Consider the following 24,600-nt stretch of genomic DNA (forward strand, 5'->3'; position numbering starts at 1 on the left):
ATGGCAACCGGGAGAAGTGCCTGAAGATTTGAGGAAAGCAAATGTCACTATCTTCAAGAAGAACAAGAAGGAGGACCCAGCTATTAGCTTTTTATATATATATATTCTTTCTAACAGTATATAAAGGTTAAGGAGTTCTTTGTTACCAGATTTTGATTGCTTAGATAGCTTTTCATAGATGGTGATCAGAGCACCCAACAAATTTCCATTGTTGCATTAAAGAGATTGAGGTTCATGAGGCTGGGGTCTTAGAGAGTCCCTTCGGCTGGATATGCAAAGGACTTAGGCATTTAACTGCCGCTTTAGGTGACATTCACATAAAAATACAGTCCAACATTTAGTTGTCCCTTAGACACTAGACTCAGACACTTGCTGCATCATCATAACGCAGCATGGTCAATAAACAGGAGGAGGTGGAAGCCATTGCACAGCAGGAAAACTATGATGTGGTTGCCATCATGGAAACATGGTGGGATGACTCACACAACTGGAGTGCTGCGATGGATGGCTACAAGCTCTTTAGAAGGGATAGGCAAGGAAGGAGAGGTGGTGGGGTAGCCTTGTACATTAGAGAGTGTTTTGATTGTCTAGAGTTCAACGAAGGTAACGATAAGGTTGAGTGCTTATGGGTAAAGATCAGGGGGAAGGCTAATAAGGCAGATAGATATCCTGGTGGGAGTCTGTTATAGACCACCCAACCAGGATGAGGAAACAGATGAAGTTTTCTACAAGCGGTTGGCTGAAGTCTCACAATCTCTAGCCCTTGTTCTCGTGGGAGACTTCAACTTACCAGATACCTGCTGGAAATACAACACAGCAGAGAGGATGCAGTCTCGGAGGTTCCTGGAGGGTGTGGAAGATAACTTCCTGACACAGCTGGTAAGCGAGCCAACCAGGGGAGGCGCCCCGCTGGACCTGCTGTTTACAAACAGAGAGGGCCTGGTAGGTGATGTGGTTGTTGGAGGCTGTCTTGGGCTCAGTGACCATGACATGATAGAGTTTTCGATTCTTGGAGAAGTAAGGAAGGGGGTCAGCAAAACCGTTACCCTGAACTTTAGAAGGGCAGACTTTGGGTTGTTTAGGAGTCTGGTTAACAAAGCCCCTTGGGAGGCAGTCCTGAAGGGCAAAGGAGTCCAGGAAGGCTGGACGTTATTCAAGAAGGAAGTCTCAAAGGCACAGGAGCAGGCCGTCCCCATGTGCCATAAGTCGAGAAGACCGGCGTGGCTGAACAGAGAGCTTTGGCTGGAACTCAGGAAAAAAAGGAGAGCCTACTACCTTTGGAAGAAGGGGCAGGTGCCTCAGGAGGACTACAAGGATGTTGTGAGGTTGTGCAGGGAGAAGATTAGGAAGGTGAAGGCCCAGCTAGAACTTAAATGGGCCACTGCCATTAAAGATAACAAAAAATGTTTCTACAAATATATCAGTGACAGAAGGAGGGCCAGGGAGAATCTCCCTTCTTTGTTAGATGCGGAGGGAAACATTGCCATGAAGGATGAGGAGAAGGCTGAGGTACTTAATGCCTTCTTTGCCTCAGTCTTTAATAGTCAGACTGGTCATCCTTGGGGTATTCAGGCCCCTGAGCTGGGAGATGGAGATAGAATGCAGAATGAAGTCCCAGTTGTCGAAGAGGTGGCAGTCACCGACCTGCTCCTCCACCTGAATGCTCACAAGTCCATGGGGCCAGACGGGATCCACATGAGGATACTGAGAGAGCTGGCAGAGGAGCTGGCCAAGCCACTCTCCATCATTTATCAGCAGTCCTGGCTAACCGGGGAGGTCCCAGATGACTGGAAGCTAGCAAACGTGACGCCCCTCTACAAGAAGGTTCGGAAGGAGGATCCGGGGAACTACAGGCCTGTCAGCCTGACCTCGGTGCCGGGAAAGGTCATGAAGCAGGTCATCTTGAGTGCCATTATGCGGCACGTGCGGGACAACCGGGGGATCAGGCTCAGCCAGCGTGGGTTTATGAAAGGAAGGTCCTGCTTGACTAACCTGGTCTCTTTCTCTGACAAGGTGACCCGCTTAGTGGATGAGAGGAAGGCTGTGGATGTTGTCGACTTGGACTTTAGTAAGGCCTTTGCCACTGTCTCCCACAGCATTCTCCTGGAGAAGCTGGCTGCTCACCACTTGGATAAGTGCACTCTACGCTGGGTTAAAAACTGGCTGGACGGCCGAGACCAGAGAGTGGTGGTGAATGGAGCCAAATCCGGTTGGCGGCCGGTCACGAGTGGTGTTCCCCAGGGCTCAGTGTTGGGGCCGGTCCTGTTCAACATCTTCATTGATGATCTGGATGAGTGGATCGAGTGCACCCTCAGTAAGTTTGCAGATGCCACCAAGTTGGGTGGGAACATAGATCTGCTGGAGGGTAGGAAGGCCCTACAGAGGGACCTGGACAGGCTGGATTGATGGGCCAGGGCCAACTGTATGAGGTTCAACAAGGCTCAGTGCCGGGTCCTGCACTTGGGTCACAACAACCCCATGCAACACTACAGGCTTGGGGACGAGTGGCTGGAGAGCTGTCTGGCAGAAAAGGACCTGGGGGTGTTCGTTGACAGCCACCTGAACATGAGGCAGCAGTGTGCCCGGGTGGCCAAGAAGGCCAATGGCATCCTGGCTTGTATCAGGAATAGTGTGGCCAGCACGACCAGGGAGGTGATCGTGCCCCTGTACTCGGCACCAGTGAGGCCGCACCTCGAGTACTGTGTTCAGTTTTGGGCCCCTCACTACAAGAAGGACGTCGAGATGCTGGAGCGTGTCCAAAGAAGGGCAACGAAGCTGGTGGAGGGTCTAGAGAACAAGTCTTGTGAGGAGCAGCTGAGGGAACTGGGGTCGTTTAGTCTGGAGAAGAGGAGGCTGAGGGGAGACATTATCAATCTCTACAACTACCTGAAAGGAGGTTGTAGCGAGGTGGGGGTCGGTCTCTTCTCTCAAGTAACAAGCGATAGGACGAGAGGAAATGGCCTCAAGCTGCACCAGGGGAAGTTTAGCTTGGATATTAGGAAAAACTTCTTCACCAAAAGAGTATTCAGGCATTGGAACAGGCTGTCCAGGGAAGTGGTTGAGTCTCCATCCCTGGAGGTATTTAAAAGATGTGTAGGTGTGGTGCTTGAGGACATGGTTTAGTGGTGGACTTGGCAGTGATAGGTTAATGATTGGACTCGATGATCTTAAGGGTCTTTTCCAACCTTAACGATTCTATGATTCTATGATCATGCCAGTTTCATTGGCATGATAGCATTTGGTCTGGTGGCACTTCTCAGATCACACCTTACACAGAGTTTTCCAAGGACAGGCCTCTTCATGGAGAAGAAATTCCTGTTTTACCTTGCAGTCCAGAGAAAAGGGTATTTACCTGGTAGGAATTGTTTTCAACCCCTCTTTCTACTTGATTCGAAACAAAGACTAGATTTCAGGTTCCACACTTGCTAGGAGAGGGTCCTACGGATTCTCCTGTAACTGGGGGTATGAGGAAAAGCTCTCTGTTTCTCCTGCTGATGTGTTCAACTCTGTATTAGCTAATGGTACAGTAGTGTAGAAAGGGGGACAGTGCACAATTCAGTTAAGGCACACATCTGGGATGGGAGAGAAGTAAGTTCAAGTCCAGACTTAATGGAATATTTTATTATTTGTACAAAATGAAGGAGATTTCTGACAGAAACTGAGGAGAACTCTATCAACCTAGTAATTTGGGCACTATCCTGCAACATGGCGAACCTGGCTCCCAAACTATATTATAAGTAATTTATAAAATTGTAAATAGGTTTTCATTTCCCAGATGACCACACTAATATTTGGAGGCAGAACATTTCTTTGGTTAATTTTGGCATGGCGAAACCCACATTCATTCTTGGAAGCTGAGCTTTTTCTTTGATGCTATAATAGATAACTATTGTGTTGATACTTAACAGGTTAGCTTTTTTAAAAAAAAATAACTAAAATAGCGTCACAGTGATTTTCAAAGTATGTGATTTTCCACAATATGAAATGCATCATTGTAATTATCTAATTAAACCAGTAAATATGAAAATCTTCTCCCACAACACAGATGACAGTTGTTCAGGTGTAAGAACTGTATGTATTACATAGAATCATATTTCCAAGAACTGTATTAGAAAAAACATCATATATGATAAAGTTATTAAACTTCAGTTGGAATTGGGACATGCACATATAAATATGTAAAGTTATTATTGAGGTTTGTGGGGATGTTAGAGTGTCCAGATTCAGCTCATAAGAACACACAATCTCTACCATATAGGAAATCTGTTAATGTTGTTGAATATAAATAAGGGGGCTTTTTTATTCTGCAAGGTCCCCAAACAAATAACAGCTTACCTCTGTCTTGTAATAGGGCCTGTTCCAAAGACCTTTGAAGTTTTCTATTGACTCAACAGGCTTTGGATCTAGCCCTAAAGTAGTAAAACCTTTGTTGAATGTTTATAGATAACCACTTAGTCAGTGCTGGCTTAAGAAAAGAAAAAGGAAATAAATGCATCTTCCACTGACATAAGCCTCATGAAGAATTAACTAGGATAAGCACTTATTCTAGTTGGTGCACTGTCGATCTGAACAATGTAGACAAAAATAATAATTAAAACATAGCTTCATGCTGAGATGAAACTTTCAAGAGTGTCTACTGTGTTAAGCTTATGATTTTTCTGGTTTTGTATTTGCAAGCATAATTATGTCCCAGAGGCAACAGGAGCTAGTGCTTGTCAGTCCCCATTTCCCCCTCTGATAGGAGATTAATTTCTTTACACAGAAATCCAAAAGTTGATGCCAGAGCAATAATAATAATGTAAACAAGTCTTTTATTCTTTTAATCTGGAATGCATAATTTAATGGCATAGTTGTATAAATAATGAAAATACCACATCTACTTTAGACAATTAAGGGTAAACTGAAGGTAACATTTAATGTAGTATTGATTGGCTGTATCAACAAAATGACGGCAGACATCTGTATGGATGATAGCAGTTAGGAAAATGCTACCAAGTCTATCAATACAGATTAAGTAGGGATGGGATGGAGCAGACTTGATGGCTCAGAGGACGGGTAATGGAATATGCAGCCTTTCACCTCCAGCACACTGACTTGAGCCAGCCTAGGTCAGTCTGTGACTGCAAGTCATTACCATCAGATGGCTCTTCACTGAAATGAGTTTGTCCTAATGGCAGGCTGTCTGTGTCACAAAATGCACCATCTATCATGACTGACACCGCGTTGAGATTTTTAGCTGGAAGGCTGGAAGGAGAGAGGATGGGCTCCACGGCCCTTCTACCCGCCCGGGGAGCAGGGGTAAGGACAGTTGTCTGGGGTGGCTCTGCTACAGGCTATGCTGCAGAGGTTTTAAGAACGTCTGGTTTTAGGGACAGTGGTGCTAAATATTAACCAAGCAAACAGAAAGAGGAAGGCACCTGTGCTGAAGAGATTGCAACTGAAATGTAAGACAATGGTAAATACAGGAGAAGCATGATTAGAGTCGACTCAGCACACCAGTGGCCTCAAGTTACAGTAGCTGTCCTGCCATACTTGTGGTTTTGGATGGATTTGAGAGTAACAGTGTTACATGGGGCAAAGCACAACAGAGTTTGTTAAAAAAAACGTGAATAAAAGCACAGTGGAAGCCAGTATCCTAGGCTAGCCAGAGGTGAGAAGCAACATATTAAAGCTAAGCGAAAACAAGACAGGATAGGAACAAAGGATTTCAAAATGAAGGCAAAATGCATACAGAGATGGTGTAGAGATGGGAGACACTGGAGAGATGCAAAGTGGGGAGCGATATGGGCAAAGAGATGAGCGAAGGGGACTCTTTCTTTCAGCAGCAGTTCTGGTTGGATATGAGCAGAGCAAGACTGTATCTGTCAAAACCACCAGAACTGACATGGTTAGGAAGTGACAGGAGCATAAAGAGTTTTAGCTTTGTGGTTGGATGATGAATACTGTGCCTTTTAGAAGTTCCGGAGAAAGGAATTACCTGAAAGATTTAACGATAGCCTGAATAGTAGCACCAATTAAATAGCTGTTTTATTGGCAACGTTCAGGATACAGTCTTGGATGAGAGATGGGGCAAAATGAATGGAACAAAAATAATTAAGAACATTCTTTCACATCTTTGAGCTCAACCTGGTGGTTAGACATGAGGAGACATCAGGTTAGACAGCAGACAAGTTGTTGCATTTTGGGGAGTTAGTTTTCCATATGTTAATTTAATCTGTGTTGTCAACTTGCAACAAAGATGTTGAGCATCATTTTCCAGCCTTTTATCTACTGAACTCTAAAAGCTCAGGGACTGCTCCTAGGAGCTCTGCAAAAGATAAATAAGGAAAGGAAGCTTATTTTCAGTAGGCTTAACTTCTATTCAAAATTTTTTCACAAATTGTAAAGTCAAAAACCATAGCATAGAAGGAGAATAAAAAGGGACAGATTCTTGTCAAATTGTCAGAGTAAGCTGAAGGTCTTGTGAAGAAACAAAAGGAGGAAAACCAGGAGAAGACAGTCACTGAAAACAACGGCCGACACATTTTCTTCAAAATTTTGTGAAACAAACCCATGTAAGTTTGAAAAACACTTCTGGATTTTTAAATTAATCTGCTCAAGGGATATGGCGCCAAATTGATGGGTGTGGCAAGATCAATAAAATATTCCTCTCTGATTGATATACATTTCAGTCATAGTTACATATTTAGTAATTGTATCCCTTGTGTATTTGCACCTGTAAGAGAGAGATTATAAATATCCTATGACACATATACTCCACCCAGGCTGCTTCTTATCCTACAAAACACAGCACGCCTGTCAGTAGTACTTTCTATCACCTAAATGTCAACCGCCCTTCTGACCATTCCACCAATACACACGCCTTCTCTGCAGAAGAAACCTTGCAACGGGAAACAATCATTTTTCCTATAAAATGAGGATTAAGAATGAAGAAATTAAAGACAGTGAAACTAAACATGGTGAAAATTTCTCAGTGCTTGTAGAGCTCCTTTTCATGAAGTCGTAATTCCTTATGACTTCTTTATGGATTCAGTATCGAGGCTGCTGGGCATACACAGATTTCTTACTTAGAAGAATAACTTGGTGGTGAAATGAATATCGTGATTAGGTGAAACTAGGTGAAACTCAACTAGGACTAAATGTATTTTGCTACAAGGACTCAAAAGGACAAACTCCTCAGCAGTGGTGCAGATAATGCAAAATCATGTAGCTGAATACACTGATTCCAATATTTCGTCATGTTTACTTATTTTGGTTGTGACTACACAGTCAAAAACCACGTGTAACAGCTATGTGAATGTGATTGCTGTTTTGCACATAATATATCCAAATATCCATGGGCAGAATCATGAATTGGGTTTAACTGAATCATATTAAAACAATCAAGGAAGCAAAATAAAGTATTAAAATATTTCACATGTATATGGTCCCTGGCTTACCACTAAGAGTATGAATTAAATAAAATATTGTTGAAAATTCTGCACACACAAAAGTTAGAAAAATCAGAGGCAGTCCCCACAGTGGGTGTGACACCCCCTGTCCCACAGGGGACAAGATACCCTGGGAAGACAACATAAGGTTGTGTTCAGTGAGCTGCCATGTTCAAAGCAGCTAAATACCCTTATTGTGAGATTACTTGGGAGAAAAGGTGGGAAAAAAGCTTTGTGTTTCATCACTCGAAATCAGGACAGGCTGTATTTCTATGAAAGCTTTTTCATTTCAACCAACCATTAAGCTTGCTACAGAAATGACTGGAGAAAAACCCTGCGGTTTGGTACGCATGCCAGACAGAAACTGTGGTTAATCAACTTTTCTGTAGGCTCATTCTCCACTCTGTATGCGTGTCATCTAGAAAGATGGGGAAGTTCAGCTGGGTACGGCTTTCACTTCCTAAGCTGCAGAGGTAAACAAATGCAAATATTTCTTTTCTGTGTATCTTCCCTTACAGGGGAGTGTTACACTTGGTTATCAACTGCCATTTTGCAGGAAGCAAAGCGTGTACTTGCAATACTAATCAGTAAGCTTTTCCAAGAGTCAGTGGCTTACTTCTTGCACCAAAGTAAATGAATTCTCTGTTGCAAAGGTCCTAGCATCATCTCAAGGTGATGAAAAGTTACCTGACAGGGTTAATAATTTCTAATGAGTTATGTTTTTAGGACCTTTTTAGTAAGTTTCCACTGAAGCCAGCTTGTGATGATGATGTGAAGGTGGCTGATTGCTTTTCGTTCTACACGTTCGAGCAACATTTCTGATACAGGTAGGCAAAAGGGTGGTAAAAACTGAGGGGAAGGTGTGAAGGGGGCGATGCTGAAGTACTCCACGACTGAACTTTCAGCCTCCCCCAAAGCATCTCCCCTGGAAATCCCAGCGAGCCACCCGAGAGGGGAAGGCAGGCGGGACCGCGACCTCCTGGCAGGCAGGCAGGGAGGCAGGCAGGCAGGCAGGCAGGCAGGCAGGCAGGCAGCGAGGCCCGAGGCCGCCGCTGCCCCCCTGGCGGGCCGGGGCCGGGGCCGGGGCCGGGGCCGGGGCCGGGGCCGGGGCCGGCGCCCTTCCCCGACACACCTGCGGGCCCAGCTGCCGGGCGCCGCGGGAGGGTGGGGTCCGGGTAGCGCTCCCGCCGCCGCAGGTGCCGCGGGGCCTGGGCAGCCCCCACTCCGGCGGGCTCGGCGCCCAAGCACGGCGCAAGCCGCTGCCCGGCGGGGCGGGAGGGAGCGGGAGGCGGGGCGGCGGGGGCGCCCGGGCAGGAGGCGGCGGCGGCGGCAGCCCCGCCAGCACAGGAAGTCGCCCCGCCGAGAGAGGAGGGAGGAGGCGGAGCTCTGCCGCTCGGCCCCAGGTACCGCGCCGCTTCCCGGGGTGGGCGAGGGGCCGCGGGCGCCGGGGCCGGCCGGCGCGGCCGGGCCTGCGGTTGTCACGGCAACCGCCCCCCCTCGGGGCGGCGGGGGCGCGGTGCCCCGCCGCTCCTCCGGCGCCGCCATTGGCCTGCGGGCAGGGCGCGTCCGCGCTGGCGGCGCGCTCGGCCGGCCCGCTGTCCGCCGCGGGCCCGCCCTGCCATTGGCCGGGAGAAAGCGCTCGCCTCCGCGATTGGCCGGAGCGCGCTGCCAATCGGGGGGGCGCCGCGGGCGCCCGGGTGCCGCCCTCGGAACGCGGGCTGAGGGGCCGGAGGGGTTGGCGGCGGCGGCCGCCGCGGCCATCTTGGGTGTGGGCGGGAAGAGCTCCCTCTCTCTCCTCCCCCGCGGCCACCGCTGTGCCCAGGAGGCGAGAGCGGGCGGCTCCCCTCAGGGCTGGGGCTGGCCGTGCCGCCTTACAGAGCCCCGAGCGCTCCTCGGCTGCTCGGCCTAATTCCCCTGTGCCCACAGGCGGCTGGTGCCAGGCTGGGTCCTTCGCCAGGACCACTGGCGATTTGGAGGGAAATAAACCCGTTAGCAGGGGGCCTCCTCGGCGGAGGCTGTGTTCGAGGCTCGGACCGGGGCCTGTCGGGAGCTGACGGGAGCCCGCGATGTCTCCACGGCTTTCCCTCGTGAGCTCAGCTCCTCACGTGCTGCCCGCCCGCGCGGCGTGGCTGCGTGCGCGTGCCTGAAACCCGCGCTGCGTGGTGTCTGGGCGCTGGACAAACGGCGGCTGTGTGCGTAGGCTGACGCCCCACAGGCAGGGAGGCCCCGAGGTGTCGGAGCCGCTGCACATGCGGTGTGTAACGGGGCCGTGTGGGGCTGGCCGGCTGTGCGTGTGCAGTAAATCTGATAGAACCTGGGCTTGTTGAGCTGGCCGTGTTTACCTTGCAGGCGTGATGTGTTCCGTGTACATTGGAGCCCTTTGTGTTTTCTGCAGAGCGCGCTGATCGTGCTTACGCTCGGAAAATCCTGGACAGAAAATGGGAGCTGCAACATTTCTAAATGTGAAGTGTTGGCAGGGATTTCTGCCAGCCTACTCGTGTGGCTTTCAAACTGCTCTGCCTTACCTCAGCCTACGTAGTTACGAGGACAGAGCGTAGTACCAGAGAGCCCCTTTCAAAGACCTTGTGGTGTAGCAAGGCTGTATGTACAGCACACGCATCCACACATAGTAATGCAGTTACATGTTATATAGGGTTTGAGTTCTTTGCTGTTGGGAACCAGGCTCATTCCTAAAGAGCTAATCAGAACGGAAGGGTACCTGTTAATAAAGACGTGTTGACTTTCTTCCAGCCTTTGCTACCGACGTGTGACTTTCATAGTGGAAAATTGTGGAAAGTGATGTTTAAGGGATGCACAACAAGCTGCAAGTATGAGGAAAATTGAACCTTTTTTAAGCAGTGTTATTTGGCACATCTTCCTTGCCTGAATCACTTCACCCCTTGGTAAAAAACAGGCTAGGGACAAACTTGGTTGTTCAGCAAATAGCTTATTTGTTCACTAAGGAAAAACTTGGCAGATGCTTTTGTTGCTGTGATTATCTCTGATCATGGATTAGTACAATTTACCCTTCTAGGACTTGTTTTCTGTCTTCATGAAAGCCGTGAAGATGCAAATCTACTTAAGGTCAGTACTCTAAGTGTGAGTATAAGGAAAACAAAGAAGTGGTGTTGACTTTGAAATAAATTAATCACACCAATAGAAAGAGTTGATACTGTTTGTTTGTTTTTTTTTTAGGAAAGGTCAGTTGCTCACTTTTTGTCTGTTATTCTTGCTTCAATATATAAATCCTTTTTGTAATTTATTTTATAATTTACCTGTAGTCTTCTAGCTGAACCTGTTTGAGCAGGGGCAGGTGAACCCAAGTAGATGATCTCAAGAGGTCCCTTCCAACATCAGTGGTCCTGTAATTCTGGGAATTTGATTTGTTAATTTGACCAAGTAGAGATTACAATAGTCTACAATTGACTTCTTAGTCTGTCTAAAATAGTATTTTGTATCTGCAAAAGCAATATAGAAAATACTCAATTGTTTCAGCACAGATGTGCGAGCTCTTCAAACATCTAGGTTTTGAAAGATTATTTCAAATCAAATTATTAAAGCAGAGATTCCTGTTAGCATTGGTAAAACTCCTCTTATAATTAAATCTAAATCTTGTATCGATATACATATAAACACATATATGTGTTTCTATTAAGTTCTGTAAAAACAGGATTATCCCTTCCGTTTCAGACGTACGCAGTTGAGTTCCTGAATTCAGTTACTGCATCACATTGAATGAACAGTATTTTTCCATACATCTTTCCTTAAGAACAGACTTTAGCAAAAGGTAATATGCAACAAGATATATACTTTTCTTTGTAAAATCAAGAATAAAGGCAGTGCTTTTATTACTTTTTTTTATTTATTTATTTTCATAAACTTGAACTGTACAGAGTAAGTTTATATGCATTGGAAGATTCCACGTGCACTTCTGGCAGTTGCCTGACTTCTTCGTAGGTCTTGCCACTACATCCTGCAGTCCCTTCAGAAAAGGAAGCCAATTTGTGTGCGAGTTTTATGGCAGGTATGGGAAAATCCTTTAACTCGCTCTTGGTCACAAATACAGAAGAAAGACTAGTCATGTAAGCTAATGTATTAACCTGTGATACTGCCCAGTGTATATTCAGGATTTACGTGGTTGAAATATTTCAGCCAAATCCTGCAGCCCAGTCTTAAAGGACAACTTAAGCTCAGTGCACTTCATGGCAGTACCTCCAGGAAGCATCCAATTTTAGTAGACTCTACATAGAAAAGAAGATGAGGGATTTTTTGCAGTGCAGTGAAGACCATTTCCCTTGGATTTTTCTGTGAAAATTGTTTCTTGATACCATGAATTAGTTTTGTTTCTTGCATAGTTTTAAAAATCTTGCAAAAGAAACCAGACAAATACTGACAAGGTTAGTCATAATTAATCACAGTTGGAATTTTAGAGTTTCCATGAGATTTTTCTCATAACTAGGAAGTTCTTGGTTTTGTTTTCATTTGGGATATTTTGCACATTAATCTACATTTTTCATTAGGCAACACAAGCTGTGAATTATAGATGAGGATAGGGTACTTTGGAAAGTCTGTATGTTGCTAAAGCAGGCTAATGTTACAAATGGGGTTACCTGTTAAAAAACCCTAAACCAGTTTAATATCATCTTGGAGAGCAGAGTCGCTCTATTAGTGCTTATTCTTTGTAAGTAAATTGTTACATTTACATGTTACGAGGTACATAAAGAGACCGAAACATAGATGGTTGTAAGGTGTAGACAAAGAAGCTAATGATTTTCATTTGCAGTGGAAGTCTCCCTCAATCCTCCGGCCCTCTTACATTACTACTGTTGTAATACAGTTACCTCTGGGAAACAGGACTGTGAAAGTATATGTTTTCTGACACAAACTCTGCTTTAAATTCTTCTGCTCTTGTAGATTTTTTCATTTGCTTGCAGGTTTAGTTTTTATTGAGGAAAAAATGTGAAGAGATTTACAGAATACATACAAGCTGATAATTTTTTAAAATAAAAAATGAAGTGCTTTTCAGTGAATGGCTATCCTCATTCCAAATGAAGTCTGCAATGATTAAATATTAAAATGATCGATGGTTTAAATTAATATAAAAATTTTTCAGGAGATTATTACAAAGATTAACATTTTTAATGTTAATACTTTCATAGTTTATCAATCACAGGCACAGTGAAACTGTTTTTAGTTACCAAGCTGATGATCTCATATATCATTGCAGTATTACGCACAACATAAACATGGTGTCGTTGGTAGAGGAGATGAAGAAACACAATTTATGTTACTGCTTTTTAATAACCAGATTTAGTCTTGAAGTATTTTTTGACATACAGAATAAGCAGGTAAGATTTTTTTTTTTTTCCCCCTTTGGAAAGAAGTTAAGAAGGAAAGACAGTTCCAGAAAAACTGTGGTGTTTGCCATTTAAGAAGGAACTCTGTTTCATGTAATGACAAACATAGATGGTCACTGGTACTGCTACAGAAGAAGAAAAAGCACTTGCATGTGTTTTTCCAAGTAGGACTTGCGTTGATGCAGCTTTAATATCCCAAAATTATCCGCAACAGCCTATGATTCCTGATATGTTTTTATTCATTAGAATTATGTTTGAAGGTCATGGGAAAATGTCAAGGCACCCCAGGTGCTTTTGTATCACTAGCTGCACGTAGATACCCCTGTAATTCAGTGGGCTGAGTAAACTCTTACTCCAGGCATTCTTGATATGGACAGTGCTAATCCCTTTGTTTCCCATTTCTTCTGCATTTTTTTAGCAGCAAGGCTAAAAATCAGCATTAGTAATTTTAAGTTTGATTTTGCCTCTCCAGCCACATATTGCAGTGATACAACACAGCTTTATACAATACAGTTTATTGTGTCCCAGGACTTTTTGCAATGTAAATATGGTAATTTGTACATCAACAAAATATTGTTTATTCATGTGTTGTGATTGTTCTTGGCATTGTCCTTCATTTAGTATGTTTTACCATCAAAACCAAGACAGAATTGGAAAGACATGGTGTGATGAATTAGCCAATGTAAACCCAGTATCAGGTGTGAAGAAGGATGGGAGGTAGTCAGGAGAGGAAGGGTGAAATAGAAATCCAGGAATAGATGTTGAGCTGGTGAAGTGAATAAATGGGGAAAGACTTGTTCTGACAGCAGAAGCTTACGGTGGAGAAGTCACTTACACCAGAAAGGGCAAGTGTGAGAGAGGGAAAGAGCAAAGGTTAGCACTAGGTTAATGCTGAGAATGGTATTGGGAAGTTAAAATCCAGCGAGCAAACTGAAGCACATCATTTTGTACACAAGTTTGTTGTCAGCCACTAACGCTGTTATTTCTATTCTTAAGTAAGACAACAAAACAAAAGATGGAGTTACATCGCCTGTAGCTGGTTGCCTCTAGCCAGAAAGCCAAATTTATCCTCATGTATTTCTATTGAAATAAAATAATTAATGGAACAAAATAACCTTTTATGTTACAAACTGTTTTTTATAGTGGGGAAACAGATTGGGTTGTAATGTAGTAGATTTCAAAGTTTCAATTGTTTTCTCTCCGGCTGTGCTATGTGGTGTAAATGAAGAAAAGGTTAAGTTTACCCATGATAATTCTTTCTCACATTTACATTATCAATCAGCCTTTGTAGCTTTTTGTGCTTTTATCTATGGTGTTTTCATTGTAATCTTTACATATGAAGTTCTCAATTCTACAAACTCTTACGCTCAAATTTATTCACAAATGGCTCTGACAGATGTGCTCTGGAAGCCCTAGATGCTCTGGTTTAAGATTGCTGCCAGCTGGTCGACTTCTCCCCACCCTTCAGATTACAGTCTGTACGGAAGAGCCAGCAATACTTCCACCTCAGTCACTGGAGTTTGCTTCCTTCACCTTAACTCATATTTCTTTTTGGGTGTCTTGAGCTGATGCATAGGCTGGGAATGGGGTCCTGGGTCCTGGGGGCAGAGCGTACCCCTGCTTGTTGCCCTTTCTTTGTGCTGCTCATCCCTGGCAGAGAGGTGATTAAACACCCAGAGTCAGCAATGTCTTAAAGCCTCTCAGATACCCGAAGCTTGTTTATGGGACTCCCCTGTAGTTTCATGCTGAACATGTTTTAAACTTTCTATTTTAAATTACCTATGTTTTCAACTTCTTACTGTACCAAGTCAGTGTGGAGGATATTTCAGTACTTGGCTTTACCATGTCACCATCTCTACTTAAACTTTCACCTCATGGTTTTGTCTGCTCTGAAAAGTGATCGTGCCTAAAAGCTCATATTAAAAAACACAGGTCTTTCTTCCATGTACGCCATAGAAATTGTCCAGTAGGCACTCATTGTGTGTGGAGCTGATTCCACTGCCTCCAATTAAGATTACATCACTTACAAAACTGGTTTAGCAGTGAAGTATTACTTGCGTTCTTGCCAAAAGGAAACAGTTAACCTGAAGCAATGTATTACTTGGTTTTGTTTTTCTGTCTTGGCTGTCAAACTGAAAGTACACTATTTGTATAGCTAACATTTAAATTTGATTAGGTCCTTGATTTACTGTTACTCAACTAAAATTAATTTAAAAATTAGGACTGTACAGTAACAATAAAATGGATAAAGAGCTGGTGAGCTGCCAGCACTCATAAGTAATGGCTGGAGGCCACTGTCAACAGATGAGAGCTTGTGGGGACTTTCTCCAGTGTTCGTGTTGGGTGTGACACTTTCTGCTGCTGTAGTCAATTGTCTGGGTGTAAACTAAAAGCAAGTGACAAACTATGGATGGTTCAGTGATTCCTGGATTGGTGAAGAAGGGATGAAGTTTAAAGCATGGCTGAGATCATGGAAATACGAGTCTGTTAAAATGCAATTTGTCTGCAAATGTGTGGAGGAAGAAGGAATGCTGGATGTGTGTGTGGAATGGAAGATTTTATCTTGTAAAGCTGTGACTGTGGGAAGACTTGGGGTTGTGAGGAAGCACCTGTAGCCAAAGGGGATTCAAGTGCAGGGCAGTGGCAAGAAGGGCTGGTGCTGCCTAGTAGAGGTGGGGGGGAAGAGGTAGGAGGGCTATTTTAATCCCTTTGGTAAGACCAGTGCTGGAATGCTGCATCTAGTTCTAATTTCTATGAAAAACATGTCCTGAAGAATTTGAAAGCATGATGAAGGTCCAGGAAGACACAGACTTACTTCTGCTAATGGTATTACCTTTGGCAGGTGGGCTTGAGAGTGGGTTCAAGCTTGCCGTGATGTTTCTGACCACACATCTACCTTACCTCACCCATGTTGGACCTCAGCAAGCTCTGTTAGCTAGCTATCCCACCTGGCTGCTGCAGAGGCCCTCCTACGTACATAGTGTTGAGTGTCCTAGACAAGGCTATCCTGCATCTGTGAGAATTTGTCATTTCTTCCCATTACAGAGGGCGTGGAAAGCATTGTTTCTTTTTTGTTGTGTATATGCATCATGGAAAGCTTTCTATAATATGTTTTTTCAACTTCAGACTTCGGTGCGATGAAACTTAAGTATGGTTTTAATGGCACCACAAGGAATTGCAGCAGCTAATAAATATGTGTTTTTTTTTTTTTTTTTCATTCTGCAATCATAAAGTGGTCAGAGCAAGGATGGATGTTGCTTTCATTGGAATTTTTTTACATATGCTATTTAATTTATGAATGAATCTTTCCGTAATTTGGAGTGAAATAGTTAACAAAGCATTCTTAGATTGCTGTTTACTTTTTTATTCTGAAAGATAGGATAATTTGAAAGCCTGGATTATTTTGGTATCTTTCTGGGTATACAAAGCAGCAGACCAACAGGCTAAATAGGAAGAGGGTATTCTGGAAAAATGATTATTATAGAGACAAAACCTATTTAAAAAAGCTTCAGACTATTTTCATTGTAAGTACACCAGTGGGATTAAATAATATTAGTAACTTCTGTTAGAGTAACAGATCATAATAATTTAAAACAAAAGGTCCCAGCGCACTTGCTAATATCCTTTATGGCTTCAGTAAAATACATCTGAAATGATTTACAAAGCAAAGCTTCTGGATGAATTCTTCCAGTTCTGCATGGGAAGAGAGCCTGTTTATCTTCATGCATGTTTATATAGACCCATGGAAATTATGATCTAAATGTGGGTACCATACTAAAACATAGCCATATATGCAGAGTAAAGAATTCAAAGCACTTGCATTCTGTCATTTATTGCACACAAGTAATGTATATTGTATAGGCTCAGTTCAATTCCGTATCCTGACCATAGAAGGACTCAATAGAATATTTACTGTACCTTGAGGAGACCTTCAAGGGGAGGGAATGGTGTGTGTAGGAAAAATCTCAGGGCAATGGCTCTCTGACCAAACTGGTCTGGTTTTGAGCCTTCAGACTTAAGCGCTGTCAGTGCTGGAAACAGGGAAGAGCTGGAAAGATGTTTCCCCTGTACTACATTGGTATACATTTTCATTAACTCACCTTATTAAAAAAAAAACAAAACAGTATGGAAACAACTGGGATGGCTGTAAAACTGAGTGCATGGGATAGAGTCTTTTGGAAGTTAGAAGCAACTTAGCTAAAGTCCTTTTCAGAGTTGACCCATCTCTCCTTATACTTCTTAAGCTTTGTACAGCTTTTGGTACAGTAGTGGCCAGACAGAGCAATTGTAGTAGGAAGAAAACAGACCTGCAGTTTCTTGTGATGTTGGTGTTGAATCTGTTTGTTCTTATGAAAAACCGGTCTGAACTCATTTTACTGTATGCTCTAGCAGGTTTTTTTTGTTGTATGCAGTCTACAGGGCTAGATTTCAGGCAGTATATCCCCCTCCTCCTAATAAAACTTTCTGGCAGTGCTGAAGCATACATTCTCCTTTGACTCTAGCCACGGGCATGTGCCAAACCCCTAGTGCTTAGAGAGATGCACTCAGGAAATTAGAGTGAATGGAGTGTATTGTCATCTGCCATTTTATCTCAGGCTAGGGTTTCTGAAGAAATGCTTGCAAGCTGATAGCTCATTAAATGGTCTCTTTTAGGAGTCTCATAACTATTCCATTCCATTCCTAACTAGTTTGAGGTGTAGAAATCTCTCATCAGAGGTATCTTTTAGGCCAGAGAAGGCCAACCTTTCACATGTCAGAACCCAGGATCTTAAAAATGTGCCATCTCCAAAAGCAGCAACCCATGAAATAGTATTCATCCATTCTTTTAATTCAATTTTTGTTCAAGATTCAGATTTCTGATAGATATCAATGATCTTATATTCCCTTTTTGCCCAAATAGAACATAAAGCTCCTCAAGAGATGGTATCATGTACACTATTACTTTATTCTTCATCTTAAAAATCATTGCCTTTAATGGGATCCCTAGGTAGGTTTCAGGAGAGCCAAGTCTCGAGCAATTTAGATATAATCTGCGGAGTGTGTGCTTGGCCTATTGTTTTGAACTACTTTGGAAACTACTGAGCTGATGTTATTTAAGCCGTATTAAACTCTTCACCCAATTATGGCCTAATCCTTCAAAACCAATAGAGCAGGACTTGGTTTTGAAAATGCTGCTGCTAACATCTATGGGTCTGTTCACTAAGCCTGACTATTAAGCTCATTATTAAGTGCTGTAGGGCTGAACTTTACATTTGATATGTTAACACTAAGTTATCTACTGGTTTATCTACTGGTTTTTGCCTCAGACAATTTTAAAGAAAAAAATACAAAAGATGATGTATTGTGTTAAGGCAAAGGAAATGCATGTCAGCTTTATCTTCTGATTTTCATGGGGAGGATTAACAGGTTATTCTGTCTTTAGTCAGTTATTGAAAAATGGAGGAAAACATAAATGCCAAAACCACAAAATTAAAACTCTTTACACTTAATGTTTCTTTTGCCTGGTGACTGGAATAGATTTATTTTTTTTAAGCTGAGTTGCTTTCCTGAATGCCTAATACAGCATGTGAGACAACAAAAGTGGCATAAAACTATTTTTCTTCATTCATAGATCAGTCTGTTTAATACTTACCGAGCTGCAGTAGTTTCAGAGAAAGGAAAAAAAAAAGCCACATTTATTCTGAACGCTGGATGGAAAGATTACCTTTTAAGTCTTTTTGAACACCAGGTTTAGTAATGGAACTAATAATTCAGTTTTGTTGAAGTGTTACGATTAGGTCTACGTGTACTGATGTGTTATTTGCTGCTGTCATTTGTAGCCTGCTTTCAACTTTTGCATGCTTGCTCAAGGTAAGAAGTGAGGCAATCATTAGGCTATAAATGTGGTGACCAGTTTTAGCAATTACTGTGACTTGAAGTCATGTGTGATGGGACATCGTATTATACTGCAGTGAAACATAACAGAAGGGCACATTTGTCCGCCTCCCGGCTTTGTGCCTCTGTGGCTTATTTGTCACTGTTTACTCTTCTTCTGGTTTTCAGTTATTGGGTTGATTGTCAAGCAGGAACAGACTGTTTGCTGAGAGCTGGTTTTCTTCTCAAATGATAGACAAATTTCAATGAAAATGGAGTCAAAATAGGTGGGATATCAATATTAGAATTAATGGGGAAAAAATTAAGCTGAAACTCAGCCTAACATACTTTAAAAAAAAATTGTTCTTAAAAACAAGGTCAGAGGAAAGGATAAATTCCAGCAGTTTCAAATTGTCTTGTTTTGATATATTACTTCAAAGAAACTATTTCAATTTTTAAATAATTCACTCAGAAATTTTTTTATTTTTACTGGTCCAAGATAATGCAGGTGAAAAAAAAGGCACAGTAGAAACAAAAAAAAATGATCAATGCGGAGTTATTTATTGTTCCAAAATTTTATTTTGTGTGAATAACTTGAAAAGTTACAAGATTTATCCTCAGGGATGGTCGTTATGCCATTTTGCGATATTGAAAACATCGTGAAACAGACTTTCTGTCCTCTGGATGGTTGTGAACTCTAGTTTAAGATAGATATGCTAAAAGGAACTATAATTACTTCCTCAATATTTCTTCTCACTTGAGGAAGAAATAAGAATTTAATTTCTGTCCAAAAATGAGCCTAAGCTTAAAATCTACAAATGAGGAATTAACAAGTGTATATAATTAAAGCACCCAGGCTTATAGCAAGCGATTACTTCTGGCAGTCCCAGGAAAGGAGTAACATCTGGAAAAAATGGAATTTTTGTCACTTCCCAAAACTAAAGAGAGGGGAGAGTAGAGGGGTTATTTTCTGATTTAAAGAAGGGAAAGAAGTTGCTCTTCCCCTGCTGTAACACCTAGGAGGGCAAAACAGAGCTTCTGAGGTTTTGAAATGAGACCTTAGTGAAACCACGTGGTGCTCTATTAAATTCAAGAATTGTAAAACTTCATCACATACTAGAAGTGAAGTGCTTAGGCAGACTTAGCTGATTTTGAAATTTAAGGTCTATGACCTCTAGCTTTATACCTGTTATTTAAATTATTCCCTACTTCATCAAAGGAAATGAGTGCTGAAGGGGTGTGTGGTGGGGATCAAAGAGGGAATAAAAGTGCCTGGATTTAACTGAACCGCAAAATGTCTGCTGCCGCTGCTTCAATTACTGAGATGGAGCAAATAATTGTTTCTTGTCGTTGCTCTTGACTCGATGAACTTTTAACTCGCGAGGCAGAGAGCACATGCTTCGTTTCCATCTTGCGCTGGTGTGCTGGTGGCGTCGTCGTTGTCGGTGTCCTCTATACTTACCTTCAGACCACAGAGGTGTTCGTGCAGCATCTGTGGTTGTTCCCATGGAGTCTGTACCCATCCTTGGTGGATGTGCCTCTGGGCATTGGGGTGGTCTGGATGTCCATTCTCTTCCCACCCTTTTTACCTCTGATTTCTACTGTAACCACCCCCCCCCCCCCAAAAAAAAAAAAGTTTAAACAGATTCTGTTATTTTGAAGAATGTTATTCTGAAATACTGCATATGGTGTAATTTATTGTGTAATTTTCCCTTTAGCAGAGATGACTCTTTCCTCTGGGAAATACTACATTTTGAACTGTCTGGCAAGGCAGAATCAAACCACATGTATCCTTTTTTCCTTCATGAACTTCTTTAAGGATATGTTCTTGACACACCAATGCCATCTTATATTCATAAAAATGAAAAAAGTTCATCTTTGAACGTTTGGAATTTTAAATTTGTTCAGATGAAGATCTGTCTTCATATTAAAATGAATATATGTTTCACAGATGGTGTAACTCTACCCGGCTCTGCAATGAGTAGGGAATTTGGTTCTGAAGACAAATAACAAATCCTAATAATGAAAAGTAAATGTAAGGCGCATAGAATCGCCACAAATAGGAATATTCTTCTGCAAAATGTCATACTGTTTTTATAACAAGTATAATGACAATTGCTAAGCAGATATCTTCTGTATAAGTACTGTTTTTATAAGTGAGTTTTGGCCTAGTACATTTTGGTACTTCTTTCCGTAGAAGCTGTGACAAATTGTACTCTACTGGGAATGGAAGGAACCTTTGACATTTCTAAACAGCTTCTTTTTCCTTAAAAAAAACAAATGTACATAAGTATGAAGTCTTTTAAAAAAAATCTTAGTCAGGTTTTGCAATCCTTGAAATTTTCACTGTTTTCCTGGTTATCATGAATACATTTAATGATAATCTTTTCAACTCTTCAAAAGCATTTTACATCTAGCAAAAGTAAGTAGACTTTTTGTTAGAGGAGCAAATGCAAATATTTGGTCCTAAATAACCCCACCAAATTTTAGGTACTTAGGGGAGGTTTAGGAGCATAGCAAGAAAGCAGGATTGCCGGAGACGATTTGGATTCCTTACCATTGCATTTCTTTCTTCATTCACTGTAAAGGGAGTGGAGGTGGCCTCCTGCATAACTTGAGTGTCTCACTTATCTTCCTGGATTCAGGTGGAACTAATCTGGATTGTTGATGAAATTTATTTTTCATAATATATTGCCTCAGGATTTTGAAACGTCCAGGAGAATATGCTGAGTGATCATATGGACTATTTCTTGTGTACTACTTTTGTTAAATAAATCTAGAGCTAATTTCATGCGTTTTGTAGGCACCGTATAACTAACAAACAACAGAGCAGCTCCTTTCCTTAGAGTGCAAAGGGCACTTACTGGAAGTAACAATGCGCGTTTTGTTTCTAGTGCTTACATGAAGGTATGAAACAGCCTGATATATGTCAGAACAAAAGATGTAATTCCTAGATGGTTTTAATCTTGCAATATGTTACAGTGTTTGTTGTCCTTGTGTAGAAAGTTAACATCATTTTAGCAATATTTGTTCCAGCTGGAGTTATGGATCCTGGCTTTTTGATTCATTTTCCCAAATTTAATGGAATTTAAATCACCTCTGCTGCTTTCAAGGTTAAATTAAGTAAAAAAAAAAAAAAAAAAAAAAAAAAAAGTTAAATTCCTCTTATTAAAAGAAAATTAAATAAATCCCCAAAGAAAATAGAGCTAGATTCTGCAAGTAGCACCATGGGCAGGTACTCTTTCCTTTGAAATAATGGTCTCATCCTTTGAGAGAGACTTTCCAGAGGAATGGTGGAGACTACTTTAAGACTTATCAATAGAACATAAATGTTTTTTTTTTTCTTTTCTTTTTGTTGTTTGTATGGGTTTTTTTAAGTAATAGTAGTAAAGGTTTTTAAATTCTTTTTCTTGGCTAAAGTATGGTTGAAGTATTCAGCTGCATTATTCTTGCACTTTTGGCTGCAGGTTACTTCCACTGCATTTCTTGCACTGCTGTACGGACAGACCTTAGTTACTGTACTTGAGCAGTACACCAGAAAAACCGATTAAAATAACCAACAGCAATGATTTCCAAAATACCTACATGCAGACAGATTCCCACTTTAAATGCAGTGCTACCAGTTCTTTGGAATAACTTGATGTTCGCAGAGGATCTGATGTGCTCCTTGGATTTTACCCGAGGGGGATAAAAGCCTATTTTTGCACTCTTGTAACTTGTAAGGGTTTTAATATCCATTATTTATTAAACTATGAGCTATGGAATTGAATGGTAAAAGACCAATTCTTTCACTGACATCAGTAAGCTTTGAATTATATTAAAGAATGATTTGGGCTATGAGTTCAAATTATCAACCTGCAATGCATCCAACAACAACAACAAGAAAAAAAGGATTTTTAAGTTAGATATCTATTTGCAATTAAGGATAAGGTACTTCTGCATATATGCAGATATTCACTGTGCATTCACCGACATTTTCAATTACAGCTGAAGACTTGGTCCAGTACTTTTCCATTCTGTAGTGGTTCTTTTCTATCCTGAAGTTTTACTTGCTTTTCTCTCAACTGACTAGCTATATTTCAGCTAGAAAACCAGTCATTTCACTGATTATTTTTTTCTTTAACGTGCCCTCTATTAATATTTAGGCAGCTTGTTGTTGAAGAATACAGACATACTATCAAATATCACCACTAAGAAAGTTTGTACACATGCAGATAGGTAGATCTTTGAGTGTTCACTGGTTCACACTTTAAGCCTTATCACTGTTATTAATCATTTGTATCGCACCATAAATGCACAAAGTGCAATCTTTGTGCTGTATAGTCCCTGTACTTATTTTTTATTAGTATTTCTAAAGTCATTCGTGGTGAGTTTCTATTTCATTAAAGTAATTGCTTTAGATTTTTTTTTTTTTGGTTGATACAGGCTGTGTATGCATCAAGGAAAGTGAGTCGGGATTTAAACACTCCTGTGGCCAGACCTTGAATGGACATTCGGAACTGTTTTTTATCTCACAAAATGCTATTGACAGTTGAAGGTGATAATAGGCAATTTATTGTGTGTATCAGTCACTGCTAATGAATAAAAGAGGAGGAAAAGAAAAATCGTGTTCTTCTGAGGGTTTAAGCCTTCAAAGGTGAATTACTAGAGGGGAACAGAAAGAGTGAAGGGAACCACAAAAACAAAGATGTCTTTTGACCTTGAAGTATCTCTGATATAGGAATAAACAAAATACCATTCCATTCGGCCTCACTTCATTTTCTTAAAACCATCTTTTGTAAAAGCTTGAAAGTTGAGGAGGGCTCACGTTGCTTTCAAATGATCTGAAATTACTCTTAAAGTATTTTTAGTAGCCAGTAAAAAGAGCAGTGCCAAGCTCCTTTACGTGTTTTATAAATGGTTATGTAGTCATTAAAATTCCAGGGACCTGAAGGCCGCTCGGGGTACAGGCAGCGCGGCACGCTGCCTATCCCTTCTGTTTGGCAGGGAAACTGAGGAGAGGCCAGATCCTCCACACGCTGACATCGGAGGCAGAGGAGCGGCCAGAGACAGTGGGGAAAGACTTGAGTGCAAATGTCATTTACAGTAAAGATGACCAATTATTGTAGGATGACTGCTGCTATTTTAAATGCGGAAAAGGTGCTTTTCAAATCATTTCGTGACTCATAAAGGTTCCAGGCTTTTCCTTTACAGAAACGGATCGGAAAGTTACGTTGGAAATCACTCCTACAGCAAGGTTCATAAATAATAAATATTATCTCTTATTAATCCATATTTTAGTTTAACTCTGGCTCGTGGAAAGTTGCTTCCTCAGGGAATGCAGGATTCTTTACAAGAGAAGGTGATGAGCCACAGTCCCTGAGGAATTAAATTGTGAAAACAATCTCGGTTTCGTACATGCTAATATAGATCTGTTATTCCCTTTCCACATCTATCACCACACATTCTAAATTGTGGCTGATCTTTTATGCAAATAGCTGTCTTATTAGACATTGCAGCTGTATGTGCTAATGTCTCCATGGGTTTCTCGGGCGTTTGCTATCTAACCATCAAAGCGGTGGAAATGAATGATGATTACTGCATCCCTTTGAAGAACAAAGAGGAGTCGAGGTTCTAGATGCGGGAGTCGGTGACACCGAGCCACGCGGGCAAACGCGAGCATCTCTGTGGCTTGTATTAAGTTGGGAAATAATTTTTGCCTGCATTTTCTTCTTGTGTTTATTGGCACTGCTAAAACTGCAAACATCTTTCACAGCTGACGTTTTGTTACAAAACATTGGTAGGCTATTGGAATTGCAAAAGGCAAGACAAAACAGTGCCTAACAGTGGCATAAAAAAGCCAAGAACTAGCTTTGCAGTGTAAAATGTATATATTATCTCCTCAACTAGCTGAAAGTTCAAATGGTACTTTTATTTTGCACTCTCATTGTTCTGATGTGAACGTTATGTGAGAAATACAG

At 41.7% G+C, this 24,600-nt stretch overlaps 1 protein-coding gene across 3 annotated transcripts in view; it reads left to right on the forward strand.

Annotated features, from left to right (window-relative positions):
* The first annotated feature begins 8,747 nt into the window (after nucleotides 1–8,747).
* TRIQK (triple QxxK/R motif containing) overlaps nucleotides 8,748–24,600 on the forward strand; it is a 60,407-nt gene continuing 44,554 nt past the window's right edge. The window contains exons 1-2 of one of the 3 annotated variants that reach the window (XM_087750089.1): nucleotides 8,810–8,833; nucleotides 10,465–10,514. The gene's annotated coding sequence lies outside the window, so the exon portion shown is untranslated. Of the gene's footprint in view, nucleotides 8,834–9,392; nucleotides 9,685–10,464; nucleotides 10,515–24,600 lie in introns of those variants that run through there. The other 2 variants (XM_087750100.1, XM_087750078.1) reach the window with 2 other exon arrangements.

This window comes from Nipponia nippon, unplaced genomic scaffold (genome assembly GCF_047370975.1).
Source record: "Nipponia nippon isolate SJK-2023a ecotype South Korea unplaced genomic scaffold, ASM4737097v1 scaffold_1, whole genome shotgun sequence".
Classification (NCBI taxonomy): Eukaryota; Metazoa; Chordata; class Aves; order Pelecaniformes; family Threskiornithidae; genus Nipponia; species Nipponia nippon.